This window comes from Eptatretus burgeri, chromosome 3, assembly GCF_056783735.1.
Source record: "Eptatretus burgeri isolate ZD-2024b chromosome 3, Ebu_testis_v1, whole genome shotgun sequence".
In the NCBI taxonomy this organism is placed as follows: Eukaryota; Metazoa; Chordata; class Myxini; order Myxiniformes; family Myxinidae; genus Eptatretus; species Eptatretus burgeri.
Window position 1 is genome coordinate 26,961,304 of NC_140963.1, and position 14,406 is coordinate 26,975,709.

Sequence of the window (14,406 nt, forward strand, 5' to 3'; positions counted from 1 at the left end):
CTTTCCTTCCTGAAAGTCCCTGTAATGTCCATCTTCTCCTCGCCATGTTCCCCGTCCCATCCCCATCCCTCTCCCTTCCACAGTTCACCTGTGTCTGTTCCCCAATGTTTTGTCCCTTCCACTCCCGCCCCTCTTGTCTCATGCCTCCTTGCTGTGAGTTGTGTGTTAGCTCTCATACGAGCCTCGACCAAGGTATACAAAAAAAAAAAAAAAAAAAAAAATCTTTTAACATCTGAAGTTTTTTTGGAGTGCGAACTGTGGAAGCATCTATAATTTTTTGTTGTACAAGTGATGTGTTCCTTAAATCTTCATGCTCTTTCTTTAGCATCCATTTATTTAATGGAAAATATCATTTACTGAATTGTAAAGGTCAACAGCGAAATTTTTCTTTTCTTCATCATTAAAGTCGATGTGTTCAAATAAATCCTTTTCTTTAAATATTTTAACAAATTATTTATTAACATTAACATGAGTTGTAATTTATTTTTCAAAAATACTTGTATCTCTGCTTTTCATATGTTTGCATTGAGTTATTTCATCAATATCAAAACCGAATGATAAAATCTGAACTCCATTATCACTCAGATGTTTAATAATTTCTCTCATTCCTTCTGGATTCGTTTCTAATATCCCAAGACCACCAGATTTTAGTTTCTTTAACTCACTTGTACAATGTGAATATTTTGTTGTTCCAAGACAGACCTCCTCAAATATTTGACCTTCTTTCCTCAATCAAATATGTTCCTCCACTGAAATACAGTAATAATCTTCATCTTCGACTTCTCCTGGTCACATTGCTCTGGTTGTTGTCGAAACAATACGAATCACATGGTGTTTTTAAAAAAAATACTCACAATATTTTCATTTTTACGATTCAAGAACCTTGATTTCTGAAAGTTTATTCCAGAGGCAGATTTACCCACAAGATTAATAATAATAGTTGCCATTTATGTGTGTAATTGTTTATAAAATAAATATACATATATCCCTTTATATCTTATCTTGTTTCACAACAGTATATTTATATTTTTCAGTCTTGTGCTTCATTTCATCCCCAAATTCTTTTTTACTACATAATTTAGAACAATTGTCTCTCCAAAAATTGTTTATATATATTGAATTTAACTTGAATAAAATAACAGTATGAGCATTGTTTCTTATTGAGTGACGAGGGAGTTGAAAGAATGATTGACTCAGATTATACAATTACAAGAAGAATGTCTCCCTCTTGTGTAGTAGCTATCCATAACCATTTGGGTTCTCTCATTAACACAATCATCAAAGATAACGAGGTTCTTTTTTGATTTATCCAAATCTTGGGGTGAAGTTATTTCATATGTATTATCACAAAGAATACAAGTTATAAGTTTTGATTTCTTTTTACATTTCTGTGTATCACAAAATCATTGTATTTTATCTTCAATGCTATAATCATTGAGTTCGTTTTGAAGTTTAAATAAACTGATTATATCTTCTTTTTGAAGATCCACATTAAAACCTTGTGAGAGTTTGACACTCAGGTTGAAAACTTGACTTTGTGAAAATTATTAAATTATCATGATCTAAAAAGTTGGGAGTCAGGAGCATCTTTAAAAGCATGCAGGTTTTTCCACATCCACTTGAACCAACTATGAGACATCTTCCTGAATTTGGAAGATTTTTATGGTTGTTAAATTTTATCTTATTTTCCCAAATGGGTAAAAAAATCATTCATTTATATATTTGGAAAACAGGTTATTTGATTTTTTATTGGCTTTTTTAGAAACTATATTTTAACCTAAGTTCGGTTTTAATTTCAAGATAATCCATTATTTTATTTATACAATATCTTGTGTTGATATTTCCCTGAAAATGACAATCGTTAATAATAGAAATCAACAATCCATGAAACATTACCGTCATTTGTTTGGTCTCTTCTCTTGAAAGAAAAGGTGTATTATCATCCTCGTACTTAACATTCATTTATCCTGTTAATCTTGTTAATTAATTCATTTTTGATGTAATTTTGAAACAGTTATGTTCTTTTTCATATTTTTTATTTTCATTAATTAGAAGATAATCACAGAATATACATTGTTTATGGGCTTCAGACTGTGTTTAATCCCCATCTTTCACACGCAGGACAATTCTCATATTTGTCATATGGAAAATCACGGAATTCAAGAGGCTCAAGATCTAGTATACTATTCATATTTATAAAGTAAAACTTCACTTCAAACAAAATTCATCTTTGGTATCATCTTCGGTACTTTCATTGGTGCTTTCACAATCATCTATAAAACTACTTTCAGAACTATTGTTTCAACACAAACTCTCAGTATCATCACTGTCTTCTGTTCCAACAGAGATACTATCATCACTCTCATAATCTTCAATATCTTCAGTTGAATAATGACTCGTATTTAATTAGTAGAAAAAACATGACCATCTATATCTATATCCTTTTTTTCATCAACAGATTCAACTACTACATTTTTTATATAAAAGGTAGTTTTAATATGGTCCTTAACTACGACTGAACAAAATGTAATTTCACCTGATTTATTAGTATCCTTTATTTCATCAAGATTTACATCTTTTGGGTTGTTGAAAAAAATACAAATTTCTCCTTGCACATTGCAGATGGTCTTATCTTTTCTTTCTTAAGCTTCATCCATCAGATTTTTCTTTTTTGATACTTTTTCTTGTTTCATTGCTTTTTCTAGTTTTGAATATATTGCCAGAAGGAGAGGAGAAACTTTTATTGGAGCTACTTTACTTGATGTTCTTCCAGATATACTAAAAGCCTTTCCACTGGAGGAAATTGAAGACCTCATATTATTCACCATAATTGTTTTTATGCAATAGTTGTTATATTTATCTTTATTCAATTTTACATCCTCGACATATTTCTCAGTATCTTTTACAAATGTAGAGGTTGATTGAAACTTGTCTTTTGTGTCTTGATACATTGTATTTATTAAGTAAAATAGTTGGTGGATAAAATGGTTTTAAGCACAGATTCACCAATAAATTCAATGGAATTTTCATCAAGAAAATTTTAGTTTCAGCAAAGTTTTGCTTTATAAATATGATGAATACAATGTACTGCAATGTTTGTAATCATGAATATAAATGTTATCAAAAAACACCTTCAAACCAACAAACACACATTCAATCTTTTCAGACAAATATTTATATTTGAACAAGAAACAAAACATTGTGATAGATGTGATATTGATATTTTAAAAGTTTTTTTTATAGTCATCACCTTCAATCACACAAGAACAAGAAGAATGAAGAACGGGAAGGAGCCATTAAATTCTCTGTTGACAACACTGATGTGGCATTTAAAGGACATATAAAAATAAGATTGTTTCGCTTTCAAGACCCTGGACAATCTTCAATCATTGAAGCTGTTGATATGGTTAAGCAAAGTATTGAAACTGAAATTAAAAACACATTAAGTGAAATGAAAACTTTTAAGTTTTATATCGGAGTAAAATTGAATAGGGGAAGAGAAGGTGATGAAACTACTCCATATATGAGGACAAAACCTCACTTTATCTCATCATTTCAAGATTTTGTAAGATGTGATGTTTAGATTAACTCCAGAGACAAGAACAAGATGTTGATAACACTGCAGTCGGTCGCCGATTTGCTATTACAAAAATAATCTTTTTAGATATACACATCTTAAAATCAGATCCTCTTCAAGCTTCTTCTGATATTGATTTGCGAAAAGAGATAAAACTAAAGAAAGCAGTTGTTAGTATTTAAAACAAAGATAATAAATGTTTTCTATGGTTTGTTCTTGCTCATTTACATCCTCCACAATGGAAACCTGAAAGGGTTGAACATTATAAGAAATACGAGAATACGCTAAATGTTAATAGGCCATGGGCCAGTTATGGTCCACGTGAACCCCCCCCCCCCCCAACAACCCTTCGACGCCATATTTTTCTGAAGCCTTTGGGTCCCCTGAGCATGAATTCAACTGGTAACAGTGAATAAACTGGGACTCGCTATCCATTTTCCAACCATATCTGATGGTACCCTCAAAATGTCAACTTTTCCTCTGTTTCACACATTCACTGATAAGATATCTGCAGTTGCCCAATAAGCTTAAATATGAACAAATTATATATCAAATGAAAGACTATCACATGCAGATTTTCAAAATAGAGTCATCTGTCAAATTTAAAAGCGTTATGTTTGTCCCAAAAAGTGATGAAGAGGAGTACCTCACCTTTCCTTTTGACCACTCAGATATCTGAAATAATAATGTATTTTCATGTTCATTTTACCTGACACAAACAAATAAATATTTCTATGATATCACAAATTTTACTACCTTTCTATTGATACCAAAATTGTCCCACACCAACTAAAGATGTACCAGGTATTAAGTCTTAAACATAAGTACATCACTGTTGCAACACCCAACATGTAGTCACCAGTAAGACGTAACACTGAGAAAATATGCCTTACTTCACATGAAGAATATAAATTATAAGTTTATTTCAGAAAAACAATTGAAACTTATTATGTCATGTCCACAAAATGTCTGTGCATGGTTTACGCATAATATTCATTATCACTATCGTCATCACTCTCCAATGCCTGCTCTATATCATCAAATGCATCCATATCTGAATCCTCATCATAGTCAGTGTCGTCAGGTGTGACTTCAGCAATGTCAGACAGTTGCCGTGGGAGGACATCTCCTGCATACCACAGAGGATCAAGGTTACCATCCTTTTCCTCCCAACCATGTCCCTGTCTGGCCTTCGGAATCTGTGGTTGTGGAATATGCACGGTCTTCCAAATCTGTACTTGGTGGTTTACTCTCCGAATATGCTGGGTAAGAGCTCGCTTTCAAGGTGGTAAGTTAGCCATATCCACATTCCAGTCATTAACCATCCCATAACGGAGTACAAAACTGTACAAGAATGCTTGCGTGCTGCTGAAGAGGCCACCAGAGAAGTTGGACAGCCTTATGTCATCACTACATTTGACTTGGTAGTGTGCATGAAGGCCTACCCATTAGTGTGGAACTCACCAGACAAGTATGAGAGCCACATAATTCTAATTGGCACATTCCACCTCGTATGCGCTTATATGAAGATGATTGGCAAAAAGATGGCTGGGTCTGGGTTTGCAGATGGTCTCCGAGAAGCAGGACTAATCAGTGGAGGATCTTTGGGATTTGTGATGTCCGGGAAGCACTACGACAGAGCCCTACATTGTCACAAGATTATGTTGGAATGTCTTGAAAGATTGCTCATGGAGGAGAACCTCAAAGATAAAAGCACTGATGATCTGTTCTCATCTTTCTCTGATGAATCATCAGATAAGCTACGTGCCCTTGTAGATTCCCACAGCCAAGATACTTTGAATGCTGTCATGATGGACAATTCCATTGTCCAATTCATAGAGCAGTATGCAGAATTCAAAAAAGGAGTCGCAAATGGATGTTTGGGGAAGACTGCCCAGCTGTGGTTGTCATACATGGACCATGTCTGTTTAATTCTATCACACCTTGAAGCCGTAAAGACAAACAACTTTCTTTTGTATGCTGCATCCATCATTTGCATGACGTCTCTCTTCTTCAGTTTCGGTGGACAGAACTATGCAAGATATCTGACATATTTCTCTGTGTTCATAGCTCATATAGACAACTCACACCCAGGTGCAGTATCACTGATCAAGAGAGGAGCTATCAGTGTCGCACGCTCCTTTATCCCTGGCAATCGTTGTGCAGTGGATAAAACTATGGAGGTGACCTTCATGAGGCACGCTAAGTCACATGGTTGTGCTGGAACCAGTGCAGCAGGTACATCTGGACGACTCACCAATTACCAGGCCTACCAGAGATGGGTTAGGACAACACATGCAAGGTCTCTTTATGTTGATGCTGCACTTGGAATGGCTCACATGTTGGACAGTGGAGAGGGAACAAAGCATCGTGATACACGTCCGACAGAGGTCACAAAAGGAGAGAAGTTGGTGAAAAGGGCCAAAGATGCCATCGGAAGTTTTCTTAATCCTTTCAATATAGAAACAAATGATCAATTGTTGATACTCTCAACAGGAAGTGCTGCAGCTGATGCTGTTTCAGACGATGTTGTAAAGGCTGAAGCTGTTGGTGAAAAAGCATGGGATGAATTTATTGAAGCTCGACTGAAGAATAGTAAAGATTTCTTTGAGCGTGTGAAGAGACTGAACCTCAAAACTCTGAGTGACATGAAAAAGGTATCGAGGATAAAGACAACCAAGAATAAGGTCATACAGTACAAGCAACAGGGTAATGCAGCCTTTCAACTCTTTGTAAAGTCACAAAAACAGGGCTTGCAAGTCGATATGAAAGAACTGTTGACATATCCATTAACTCCCGTACCATACAGCATCGCTACAGCTGATGGATATCTTGCTAAGACTGACAAAGCAAAGGCATTTCAAAAACTGATCAAGAATTGTAATGATGCTGATGTACCACCAACCAATGAAACATTGACTCTGTATGATGGCAATACTTGCTTCTATTACCTGAAAGAAATACCAAGTAATTTTAGTCAGATCTCTTACAAAGTGTTTGACATCATTGGAAAAACAGGAGATGTGGTATTTCGCACTGATCAATATTTGCCTGATTCAGTGAAGTCGATGGAGAGGCGATGTCGGGGCTGTGGAGAAAAGCTTTTAATTCCAGGTGAAACCACGAAGAGACCACCTGATTGGAAATTGTTCCTGTCAAATGATGAGAACAAGATACAGCTCATCAAACTTCAGCTTAGGTTCTGGAGTGGTGATAACTCTGCATCAAGGTTGCATGGAAGGCGAGTGATCTTTGTATGTGAGGGCATCGCATATTTGCTCACATCTGCTGATGGCCAAACAACAATTAGAGAGGAGCTACCACTGCTGAAATCAACCCAGGAAGAAACTGACTCTCGTATGATACTGTATGTTCAGAATGCTAGACTCAGAAACTATCAATTTGTCCGAGTGAAAAGTCCAGACTCAGATGTATTTTTCATCCAATTACACTTTGCTGCCTCTGTTCATTGTACAACTGTCCTGTTTGACACAGGCAAAGGCAACAAGCAGAGGATGGTAAATGTCAGTGAACTAGCTGCAGATTTTGGCCAGGAAAAGTGCACAGCTCTCATGGCACTCCATGGCTGACACCACAAGTGCCTTCCGAGGAATTGGCAAACTTAAACCTGTGAAAACTCTTCTGCGCTTTCCAAAATATATCTCTACTCTGGAGAAACTGGGCGATGCTTGGGATATTCCTGATGAGCTCATTGATGAGTTGGACACCTTGACGTGTGCCATGTACGGTCGAGCGTCAAAGGTGTCAAAACTTGATGATCTGTGACTCATTTGTATATATGAGCTCTGTGCCAGGCAAAGTCGTCTTGTGCCTTCAGGGAATGTGGATATGGTTAACTTACCACCTTGTAAGCGAGCTCTTACCCAGCACATTCAGAGAGTAAACCACCAAGTACTGATTTGGAAGACCACGCATATTCCACAACCACAGATTTGAAGGCCAGTCAGGGACATGGTTGGGAGGAAAAGGATGGTAACCTTGATCCTCTATGGTATGAAGGAGATGTCCTCCCATGGCAACTGGCTGACATTGCTGAAGTCACACCTCACGACACTGACTCTGATGAGGATTCAGATATGGATGCATTTGATGATGTAGAGCAGGCATTGGAGAGTGATGACGATAGTGATAATGAATATTATGCGTAAACCTTGCACAATGACATTTTGTGTACATAACATAATAAGTTTCAATTGTTTTTCTTAAATAAACTTATAATATATATTCTTTATGTGAAGTAAGGCATATTTTCTCAGTCTTACGTCTTACTGGTGACTACATGTTGGGTGTTGCAACAGTGATGTACTTATGTTTGAGACGTATTACCTGGTACATCTTAAGTTGGTGTGGGACAATTTTGGTATCAATAGAAAGGTAGTAAAATTTGTGTATCATAGAAATATTTATTTGCTTGTGTCAGGTAAAATGAGCATGAATATACGTTATTATTTCAGATATCTGAGTTGTCAAAAGGAAAGGCGAGGTACTCCTCTTCATCACTTCTTAGGACAAACATAATGCTATTAAATTTGACAGATGACTATTTTGAAAATCTGCATGTGATAATCTTTCATTTGATATATAATTTGTTAATATTAATGCTTATTGGGCACCTGCAGAGATCTTATCAGTCAGGGGATTTTTTCATGCGAAAGTGAGGAAAAGTTGACATTTTGATGGTACCGTCAGATATGGTTGGAAAATGGATAGTGAGTCCCAGTTTATTCACTGTTACCAGTTGAATTCATGCTCAGCGGACCCTCAGGCTTCAGAAAAAATATGGGGTCGAAGGGTTGTGGGGGAGGGGGGGTGCACGTGGACCATATCTGGCCCATGGCCTATAAAGATTTAAAGTTTCCAATGCCATTTGAAAGATATTCTGAAATTTGAGAAATTGATTAATCTATCTGTTAATGTATATGGATTAATGGATACAAACAAAGTTTGAACATTAAAAATTTCAAATAACTATTAAAATGATGAAACACACATTGACCTTCTGTGTTATACTTTGGGGAAAAAATCACATTCTGCTCGTATCAAAATTTATCAAGACTAATCACCTCACAAGTATTCAACAGAACACATATAACGTATCCCTGAAAGAGATGTCTCAACTTCTTTCAAACTAAAGTACGATTAAATCAACATTCAAAATAATGTCGTAATCATAAATCAACCGTAATTAATATACCAAAAGTAGGAAAGAAGTTATCATTCAAAGATTACAACAAATCTAACAAACATCCATTTGTGATTTGTGCTGATTTTGAAGGTATCCTTGAAAAGATAGATACTGTTTCTCCAAATTCAAATAAATCATGAACAAATAAATATCAAAAACATACTCGTGGTTTCTGTTATGATTTCAAATCATCTGTTGGTGATAAATACAAGTTAGAACTTCATCGAGGAGAAGATGCTTCAGAGGAGTTTATCAGACGATTGTAAAAAGACTGAGACGAAGAGAAATAATGGTTAAAACCTATGAACCAATGCCATTAACAAAGGGAGAGAAAAGGGAATTTTGGAAGAACAGTATCTGTCATATTTGTGAGGAGAAAATTGAGGGAGAGGTCAAAGTTAGGGATCATTGTCATCTTAATGGTAAATATAGAGGTCCAGCTCTTTCCCATTGTAATCTTAATTACAAGCCCCCAAACTTTATTCCTGTCTTTTTTCACAACAATGCTCACCATGACACACATCTATTTATCAATGAACTTTCAAAGACATCTGGAGATATTTATGTCATTCCAAACACAGATCAAAAATACATCTCATTCACAAAAACAATTCATACATCCCCCATCACCCATATCAGATTTCTTGACACTTTCAAGTTTGTGGCAAGTCCATTATCTAACGAAGCATCAAATATTAAAAACTTAGCGAATCTTAAATTGCATTTCTCAAATCAAGAAGAGATTGATCTCTTATCACAAAAGGGAATATATCCGTATGAATATGTGGATTCATTTGAGAAGTTTAAAGAAACAACTTCCTTCAAGGGAAAGTTTCTTTCGCAAGTTGAATAAAACTCATATTTCCGATCGAGATTATACACAAGCGAAAACAGTTTGGGAGAAGTTTAAGATAAAGAATCTTGGAGAATATCATGATTTCTATTTTAAAACTGATATTATCGACTGATGTGTTTGAGACTTTTAGAACAGTCTGTCATAATAAAACTTCTGATGGATTCGACCCCGCTCACGATTACACAGCCCCGGGTTTGGCTTGGAGTGCCATGTTAAAAATAACAAAACAGGATTTGGAATTAATCATTGATATCGATATGCTTTTAATGATGGAGGAGGCAAAAAGAGGAGGAATATCTCGAGTATGTTCCAAGAGATATGCAAAAGCTAATAACAAATATCTTCCTGATTATAATAACAGAGGACATCTCTTCCCTGATGTATTATGATCCAAACAATTTGTATGGGTGGGTGATGTCTCAATCTTTACCTTATGGCAAACTTAAATGGGTTAAAGAAAAACATTCTGAAAAAGTTTTACAAGACATTGTTTTCTCTTCTCAAAAATAATTGGATGAAGCTGAAGTTGGATATTATTTTGAGGTTAATTTAAAATACCCAGAAGAACTTCATAACAAACATAAAGACCTACCTTATGCCCCTGATAAAGAAAGTCCAAGAAAAGAATGGTTGAGTGATTACCAACAGTGATTTAATAAAGAAGGTAAATACAGAAAAACTACTTACAACATTAAATGATAAAGAAAGTTATGTTTTGCATCAAAGGAACTTGAGACAACATTTTTCTGCTGGGATGAGAGTGAGGAAAATTCATAGGATTTGGAAATTTAAACCAAGTCATTGGTTAAAGAAGTATATTGACTTTAATACAAAAAGGAGAACAGAAGCAAAAGCAGATTTTGAGAAGGACTTTTATAAATTCATGAATAATGCTGCATTTGGAAAGACGATGGAAAATGTTGGGAATAGGCAAAACATAAGACTTGCTACATCTTGGAAACAGGATCTTCAAAGTTAAATCATAGACCAAGTTTTAAGCAAGTGGAGGTGTTTTCAGAAAACTTTTGCGCTATTCATTTGAAAAAAAAGAGTATTGAAATGGACAAACCTATTTATATATGAACATCAATTCTTGACTTGCAAAGTCGTTAATGTATGAATATTACTATAATAATTTAAAACCACAGTATAAGGATAATGTATCATTGTTTTATGGATACAGATAGTTTTATATTAGACAAGTCTGAAGACGACGATGTTTCACGAGCAGTATTTGATGATGTAGATTGTATCAGAAGTCAAGGATGAGACAATGTGATAATGTTTGACCAAGTTATAAAAATGATCAACATGATGTGGTACGAGTGACAGGTTATTAGCTGCAAAATGTCAAAAACCCGGTTTCGTTCAACAACTTAAAAAATTTGACCTTTACATAACCTTTAAAGGTCACAAAACAATGTTGTGGACATTAAAATAAGGAAACAGGATACGTGCTATTGCTTGATGGAGTTAGTTTGTCGAAGAAGGTCAAAAACCCAGTTTGATTCCCACAACTTTGAAAATTTGACCTTTGTGAACTTTAAAGGTCAAAGGTCAAGGATTATGACCGTTGGTGCAAAACTTCCTCTGGAACATTCCAGGAACAATATAACGTCATATCGGCTATATGGCATTTCACACTCCTTGGATTATCCATACTTTGATGAAATCAGCGTAAAAACAAACTTGAAGGGGTCGCCACGGGCAAGGTGTTCGAGATGGAGCAAAGTGGTTTAAAGACTTTAGGTGGGGAATGAACTCAAGATTATGCAGAAAAAATATTGTCATCCCAGCTCTCAAAGTTTGGGCGGTCGTATGATTTTTATGTCAAAATTCGAAATTTTCTAAGTTCGTGACCTTGTGACCTTGATCTTGGGACGAAAATGAAAAATCGAGCTCCGTGGGGCTATGCAGGTGCCATTGGGCTAACCAAATACCGAAACCCCTGCTAGATTCGACAAACCCCCTCGGAGAAGATGCAAATTGAAATCGGCTACCCCCTAAAAACACAATTCGCAATTTTCTAAGTTCGTGACCTTGTGGCCTTGACCTTGGGATGAAAATTAAAAATCGAGCTCTGTGGGGCTATGCAGGTACCATTGGGCTAACCAAATACCAAAATGCCTGCCAGATTTGACAGACCCCTCGGAGAAGAAATTTTTTTTTGTCAAAATTCGCAATTTTCTAATTTTGTGACCTTGTGACCTTGACCTTGGGATGAAAATGAAAAATCGAGCTCCGTGGGGCTATGCAGGTGCCATTGGGCTAACCAAATACCGAAACCCCTGTCAGATTCGACAAACCCCCAAGGAGAAGATGCAAATTGAAATCGGCTACCCCCTAAAAACACGTTTTTTGGGCGTGGCTCCGCCCATAATGGGCGCACCACACCCATTTTCAGGAAAACACAACCAGATCATGATATAAACCTCCCACCAAAATTTTATCAGGATCGGATCAAAACCCACGGAGCTATGCTCAGGACATGCATACAGACATACAGACCGAATATAGTGGTCACTTATTTTTTTTTCGTGAAAATATTTTTTCCTGGACCAAAATTAAGACAAGTGATGTATATGATTGATAATATATATATATATATATATATATATATATATATATATATATATATATATATATATATATATATATATATATATATATATATATATGTGATACATGCAATTATAAGTCAGGTGATGTGTTGTTTTCATCAAAGAATAAAAAGGTTATTGGTAAGTTTAAAGATGAATTGGGTTGGAAGGTCATGAGTAAATTTATAGGATTGAGATCAAAGTCTTATGCTTGTAAGTATATTGATAACAACAATATTGAAGGGTGTGATAAGAAGCTCAAGGGAATAAAGGAAAATATTATCAAGGAAACGATAAACTTTAAACATTATTACAACTGTTTTCCCTTAAAGAAGGGATTTTATGGATAAATTAATACAATAAGAAGTTATAAACATCAATTATATACAGAAGAGGTAAATAATAAAGCATTAGGAGCTTTTGATGATAAAACACATATTTTAGAGAATGGAATTAATAGTCTCCTTTGTGGTTTTAATTATAAGTGTAAAGATATTTAAGTGTTTAGATATTGGGTTGAAGATTTGAACGGGCTACCGTGTCTATTACTGATTTATAAATGATAAAACCAAGCAATAACCAAACCAAAGATTGGAGATGTAATCGGCCTTTGTATTTAAATGGGAAATATAATGAATGTGAGAAATATCAAATAATTCTTATTGAAGAAATAACTGGGGTAAAAATGGATAAAACAAATAAGCGGATAAATTTAACGACAAATAAGTTGGAAGATGTAAAGAAAAATAATAAATATCCTTGAATGGTCTGAAAACTTTGGTTATCAATTGAACAATGGAAAAACAATTTACTGCAATCTCAAAATGATATGTGGCTCAGGAGGTGGTCAGACAAGAGCATTAAGAGAAGTTTATCATTTTATCTCTGCTCAACAAAGATACTTAAACCAAGAGCCAAGTTCCATGTTCTACTCCAGGGGAATATACTCAATGGAAATGAATGTTATAATAAAATTCAGTTATTCCCTAAAGTAGAACATGGACAAGTATTTGTTGGTTCGCTCTTTGAGTGTAATGAAAATATGAAATTACTGTGATTATGTTGGCGGGGGGGGGGGGGGGAGAAGAAGTGCTTTAATCAGTAAGTCTCAATTTTTCATTTGCTTGTTTGGGAGGGAAAGGGATTGGTGGGGAGTAAGCGAGTCTCCCATTTTGAGCTGTTATAGCTTGGGTCAGATAGTTTTTCCCTTTTTTCCCATTCATTTGAATGGGCATCCCAGAAGCAACATTTATCATCAACTCACCTCTCTTTGATTGGCAATTTATATTTTTCCACCAAACAATTCATTGGCCAACACGACACTGTCCTCAGGCCACAGCGGTGCTGCTCAAGCTTTGACGTCATACCACTTCTCAGTGTCACTTGCATGCTCAGCCTTCTCCCCAGCAGTTTCACTGGGCCTTGACAAGGCTATTTCTGAGCTGCCTGACATAGGCTTCTGTTTGACGATACTCTTGTACAAAACTCAGACTCAGCACGAGGTCTGGGTGCGAGTCACGAATCAATGCTCAACTTCACCCTTTCATTCCTCTGTTTTCCCGCCTTTGACATAAACTCCCACACACTCTTCAATCCCATTCTTCCCTCCAGGCCTTCAAAACAGCTGTTCACCACCACCTCTTCTTCCCCCATCCAAAACGTCGGCCTTTTCTACCGTCGTTAATCCACCCCAAACCCACCTCCTTCAAATTCCCTGCTTTCCTTCCTGAAAGTCCCTGTAATCTCCATATTGTATACCCTGTGTACCCCACCCCATCCTTCTCCCTTCCACAGATCTCTGAATATCTCTGTTCCCCATTGTTTTGTCCTTCCCTCTTGTCTCACACCCCCTTGCTGTGCATTGTGTGTTAGCTCTCATATGAGCCTTGACAAAGTATGCAAAAAAAGGTCAATGTGCAGTCCAGATTGTCAGCCAAACATTAAGAAAAAAAAGCGAGTACACAGGTGGGCTGGTCTACCTCAATTGTTTGCGTGAACCAAAATAGTACCCAGATACTCATATCACTTGCTTTTCTTTTGTGATGGCAGTGTCCCAAGCAAGTCCAACAAGATACCGTTGAACCGCTTTTTGGCATCATTTCCTTCAGGGTTATGCAATCTAATTTTAAACTGCATCAAGAAAGAAAGTGGTTGGAGGTGGACGGTT

General features: G+C 36.0%; 1 protein-coding gene across 3 annotated transcripts in view; it reads left to right on the plus strand.

Annotated features, from left to right (window-relative positions):
• LOC147029591 (inactive dipeptidyl peptidase 10-like) overlaps window positions 1-14,406 on the plus strand; it is a 594,191-nt gene that overhangs the window by 267,985 nt on the left and 311,800 nt on the right. The window lies entirely within an intron of this gene.